The sequence below is a fragment of the Anas platyrhynchos genome, chromosome 25, assembly GCF_047663525.1.
Source record: "Anas platyrhynchos isolate ZD024472 breed Pekin duck chromosome 25, IASCAAS_PekinDuck_T2T, whole genome shotgun sequence".
Classification (NCBI taxonomy): domain Eukaryota; kingdom Metazoa; phylum Chordata; class Aves; order Anseriformes; family Anatidae; genus Anas; species Anas platyrhynchos.
In genome coordinates, this window is record NC_092611.1 from 6,658,997 (window position 1) to 6,665,050 (window position 6,054).

Sequence of the window (6,054 nt, forward strand, 5' to 3'; positions counted from 1 at the left end):
GTCTTATCTGCAAAATGAGAAGACATTACCTTTAAAAAACCCCTAACGATTAGCATAAAGGAGTTGGCTTGCCATAACTCTGTCAGCATACGATAAAAAGTGATGCCCTGTGTTCCTAATAGCCATACTGATAAAACATAATAATACAGCACATGGCTTTGAAGTCCCGAGTGGCTGGTTTGGTGTGGGATATCTTGGCGAGTCTTACTGCAAAATGAAGAGTTCGGCAGGAGGTGGGTGCCCAGAATTGCTGTCCTGGGTTGGAGAGATGAGCTCCGCATTTTTAGTTGTACAGAAGGAGGTTTGTGACCTCATTCATGCACTTCATTCATCTAAGTCAGTCTTCTGTCCTAGACCTTTTTTGTTTTTAATCCTATGTAATATTTCAGTGGAACTTGCTGTCGTTAGGTGTGATGGAAGTGGAGCATCTAGAGAGGTTCAAATGGGGATTAATCTTTTCTCTGAGTAATGAAAACACAGAGTTATTACGTTAGTTATGAAGGACAAAAGTCCCTTATGCCTACTGAACATGAGAGTAGGCTGGGATGAGATTTTTCTTCTTGATTATTTCCCTATGTTTCCCACACAGCTGTTCTTTCAGCAGAAGCTAATGGATTTGGGAATATTCAGTCATTACATCTCCCTGAAATTATTTTTCTTTTAAGTATATCAAATAATAAAAGCTTCAACAGGGAAAATTTTCCCTTTCTTATAATATTTTTTTTTCTTCTTCAGAAAATGCATTATTCTGTTTAAGTTCCTCTAGTTCTTTGATCGGGTCTATTATTCCATCTTCCCATCATCTCCCAAGCATTGCACTCAAAATATTAACCTGATTATCCATATTCTGTGTATCAATAGTTGTTCTGTTTGCCATGCTGAACTTGTATAGCAATTCAAAAGGCACATGGCACGTGTCCAGCTGCCCGTGCACCAAAAACTGCCTTTGCCAACCCCCAAATCTTGTTCAAGAGCTGACATCTGAACCTGTGGGATTCCTGTCCCCAGCAAACTGCAGGTTCAGGGCATCCCTCCATCAGTCACGTTACTGTGGATGGGAGGTGGTGTTGTGCCCTAACCGTGTGTTCCCTGCACTATTAACACCCATAATCTGCCAAGCGGCTTCCGAAGGTGCTAAGATGTCAGCACAACTGTTGTTCTTGGAGAAAGGTTTTTACAAGATGTGGCTCTTTGCCGCCACACAGTCCTGAGCTGAGGGACAAGTGGATTCAAAATGGGATTAGGTATGTTTGAGGAACACAATCCCCTCCTGACAGAGATTAGGCCTCAAGTCTCTGCTTTGCTACAAACTCCTTTTTTGACCTTAAGCAAATCTCACCTCTCTGTGGCTTTGTTCCCTGTGGTCTTGGAATTGAGGATTCACATTTGCCACAAGTGCTGGGAAAATAAATGCACCAAGGATCCTGATGCTCAGCTGTTACACTAACAGGGAGCCACATCAGCCATGTCATTAGCAGGATTTAAAAACACTAATAGGGATATTAATTAAGGACATAAGCAAAGTACAAACTGATAGGGTTAGGAAAAAACAGCTCTCCCTAAACACAGCTTATCCCACATCTGTCTACCAGCATCCTCCACTGAAGCATCTGGTACTGTCAGATGGGTTACTGAGCCAGATGCATTTGCGCTGCAATTCACTCTAACGCTGTCTTTGTTCTTGCATCTCCTGACTGATTGCTCCCTAAAAGTTTGCATTTTCCATTTGCTCTGTGTCAGTGGGGATTGATTACGACAAAGCGGAATCTATACCCATCTCACATGGAAGCCTGGTACATACAACAGTCTTGATTGGGATTGAGGCTTGTTTTTTTTTTTTCCTAATAAATTGGAAATCATAATTGAATATTTCTGGCTGATGTTTAGACTTCGGTGATTTAGCCAAAATGGAGTATGATGAATGAAAGACAGGAAGAATTGCAGAAAATGTGTTTCCTTTTTTCTTGGAAACACGTGATGGTACAGGAAGGTCAATGTTAGAAATCTGCTTCGTAAACCCGTGTCTGTCTGCATTAAATGTGTATCTCAGGTCCCTCTTGCCTGTTTTCCTCCCCAGGAAGTTATCAGCACAAGCCCAGCTGTGTGTGCTTGCTAGTCCAGCCAGGTGTCCGCTGTCATTGCCATCACATGTCTGGGAAACGAGCTGCATGGAGCACTTTTTGGTGTCTCTGCTCAGCCCCCAGCACCCACAGACCCAAGCCCAGCACCTGCAGCTGAAGCATCCTGGCTGCTCCCTGCAGCTTTGGTAACGGGTTGGGACACGGAACTGGATGCTCTCAGTGATAATCCCTGGCCCAGGCAGAGCCAAAACTTGACAGATGAGAGCCACAGAAAAAAATAAAAATAAAATAGAGCTCAGCGTGCCGCTCTTGCTGGCATCTGTGGAGGTGCAGCAGGAGCAGGTCTGATAAAGCAGAGCCAGGTAGGGAGGGCTGTGGCCCTGCTGTCCCAGCCACCAGCTCCACTCAGGTCCTGATGTGCCTTCAGCACTCGCAGCAGCAGCCTGCCGAGTATCTTGCCAGGAACAGCTGACTGGCGTATTTTAATTAGAGGGAGAGTAAACTACATTGGAGTCCGAGAGGCTGACTTTTTCACAACGGCTTGGGGAAAATGGAAAGACTAGCATTTTCAATTTAAGGTTTAGTTAGATAATGCCTGTTGGTGCCAGTAGATTACAGAGTGGATATTAAATCCTCCAGGATTTGCAATGGGAAAGTACTCACAGAATCCGTAAGTAGGCAGGAGAGCATGGCTATGGAGCTATCGTCCCCTGGAGGTCCCGAGCGGGAAGAGAAAATGCGAAGTAAATCTTTTCTTTGAAGGAGGCTCTGTGTAAAGAGCACACATATGCAGGCTGTGGCCTTTAAAGGTTTCCCTGTTAAGAAGCTTTCTTGCTTCTGACAGCAGCCAAATGGCGTGTGAAAAGGTAATGGGGTCTGTCAAACTGCTGGAGCAGGGAAACGCGAGGCAGGGCTCCTGGTGCTAATGCGCTCGCTGAGGAGTTCAAGGCAGGTTTCTTTCAGGAGTCCCCCAAAAGGACGTTCTCAGCACAGCCCTGTGGAACCAGGACAGCTGTCCTGTGCCACTTGAGTTCCCAACGCAGATCACAGCAGCTCTGCCTCTTGGCTATTTCATAACATCAGTGCAAGCTGATGCTGGTGATGTGCGGGGGCTGGTGAGTGGGAGGCAGCAAAGCAGATTCACTTGTTGGTGACCTGGGATCTCTTGGCCAGTTCAGCCCACTCCAGCCTTAGCAGGGGGACCTAGGACACAGCAAGTTCTTGCTAGAGCTCACCAAGGTTCCCATAGGTTTTTTTGTTGCAAAACAGTGACAATCCTGTAATGACAAGAGCTAGAAAAGGGGAAGAGTTTATCCCTCATTACTATAACATGCAGGTAGTTTGGCAGTGCGTGGTGACTATCCTGGGACTAGGTACATAAACTGTATAACTCTGCCAGTTTAAATGCACTAAAATGCACAAATTAACCACTACAACCATCCTGGCGTGTTTGATCTGGTTCGAATGTTTACTTGCAGGTTAAGGGTGAATATTAACCTGCAAGGCTTCCCCTAGGAACAACTCTTTCTATTTAGAGCAATTGTTGCAACAATTCTTTCAAGTGATTTAACTGAAAGAGGGACACAGGAAAGAGTGGTTGGGTAGAAAGAACATGAGTGTTCTTCACCAGACTCTGCTGGGAAAATATTTGAGGTTGCAGTGAGCTGTTTGTATCAGAAGCACAGCAGGTAATGGCACGCACCCCAGAGTCCCACTGCCATTGCCAGTGTCCGTGAGCCATAAAGGACAGCTCGTGGGGAGTTAGGATGGAAAAGGTTCTTGTTGTGACGTGTTCAGGTAGCAGAATTACAGGTTATGTTGTATCTGCAGGTGATAAATGGTTCCTATGAGTTCCCAGCCCCGGTCCCACATGTGACATATCCCCGTACTTAACTTGGCATGTGGTAAGGGATGTCTTGAAGGTAGGTCCTAGACTAGCTCCCTAGACTAGGAAATTCTCAGAGCTGAGTTTGGGGTTGATTGAGAGCCTGCAGCTGGTGCCAGAGTGCCCGCTGCCTCCTTCGTGGTCTGGAGGAAATTATCTAGTGATGGCCCCAGGTCCATAGCCCCAACACTTTGCAAAGTGTTTTTTAGATTTTATCTAAAGATCAGATCCCTGGCAATAAAAACTCCAAATCTATCATAGACTTTGGTTTGAACATCCCAATAGTTTTATTAAGAATGTGTCCCTGCATTTTACGCTTGCTAATTTGCAAATTCAAACACTTTATTTCTGTGTTATCTTTGTGCAAAAGACTGGCAAATTTATGCCACAAAAATATTGCAAAAACATAAAGGTTCACAAGCAATTAGATTTTATTATTCCTGTTTATGCTCCTGAAGAATTGTTCATTTAAAAAACTTTATAGTCAATATGTATGAAGATAAAACAATGGTCTGTCTTGCTCTGGTGGCAGAAGTCAAGTGATTAAGTGAGCTGAATGAATTATTACAGACGATCAGCTTTGGGAGCTACTTGCTTTGATTCTTAGCTGACTCTCGCAGCCAATATCCACCCAGGGAGAGGCTCTGTCCCCACCTTATTTACTTTTCCCTCGCACTAGCTTGGATCATGCATCATTCTCATTCAGAAGCACAGAATTGTGTATGTGCTAGGAAAATTCAGCACAAACTTGCTGCTACCAGTGAGGGACTGTTTCAGTCTGTTCTCCAAACAGCCACCAAGCCTCATTTGCAGGCTGTGCGCTCTGGGTCATGATGGAAGCAGGGCTGCAGATGCTATTCCAAGGGGTGCTGGCTGCCTTGAAATCATCCTTTCCCGAGCACATGGCCCCCAGGTAGCCTACATCAGCTTGGGACAAGGGGGCAGCATTTCAAAAGGGGCAGAGGATGTGGGAGCAAGGGTTTTTTGGGTTTTAGAGCCTCCAACATCTCCTCTGGATGTGAGGACAGATCTGGCAGGTAGGGGGATTTGCAAATAGAGCTTGTGGGGAGAAAGAGCCAAGGAACTGGACCCAGAAGCCTGAATTTTCAGGAAACCACAGAATTGCTGGGGGTGAAAGAGGGAGAAGACCTCGATTTATGGGATTCTGGGTGATCTGGGGACCTCCTAGGGATGGAGAGCTGATGGCTGGCCCTGGGTCCAAGCTGAGGACGGTCTGAGCAGAGGGAGCCCTGGTCTCAACCCATGCTTCCAGGCTGTGAAACTCTTCGTGATGCCTCCAGGGTTTCCCTGCTTGTCCTCCCCCTGCTGAAGGTTCATTTCCATGAGGTTTATTGCTGCAGCCCCCCTGCCAGTCCTGCGGGCTCCTCAGCATCACGGAGGCCGGGGGTGCAGAGCGTGCTCGACGCTCGCTCTTCTCATGCTTAAGTGGTGGAACCGAGGCGTTCACAGCAATTTTAGGACAGGAAGGAGATTCCTCTCTGATTGCTTTTTAATCACAGTAATAACAGTAATGGAGGCAGTGAATGGAATTGATGGGAAGGAGCTGAGCTCGGCTCTCTGCTAACTCCCATGTGGGGGTAAACAAGGAGGATTTACTGGCTTCTCGAGTGAATCCGCAGTACCCTCGCTGTCCAGGAACGGCTGGCAGCAATGTTCAGGTGGTACCCCGAGCCCAGGAGAAGGAATATTCCAGAATATTCCAGACATCCTCTGGAAGCTGCCTGCCTCAGTGCCTCAGGTAAATGAGCAAACCTTGCCTGCCTCTTCCCACCCCCACAGGCACTCACACACAGTCTGCATCTAGCAGCACACGGGGGATTTATCCTCTCGCTCATAGACAAGAGAGGGCATCATATGGACCAGAAATCGGAGAGGTCGGCAGCTCTCCTTGCAGAGACCAGGCTGCTCGTGTGAGCCAGCACCTTCCTCTGGTGGGAAATGGTGAGGCTGGAGGGGGAGAGGCACCAAAACCTCAAACAGCCACAGACTGAGGGCTTGTAAAATGCCCTCTGCAGGGAAGGACTCGCATGGGAGCAGTACATGGGAGCTGGTCTAGCTGGGTACCAG

The 6,054-nt window shown here is 46.9% G+C and overlaps 1 long non-coding RNA gene across 2 annotated transcripts in view; it reads left to right on the forward strand.

Moving 5' to 3' along the window:
* Positions 1-6,054, forward strand: part of LOC110353386 (uncharacterized) — a 154,663-nt gene that overhangs the window by 123,666 nt on the left and 24,943 nt on the right. The window lies entirely within an intron of this gene.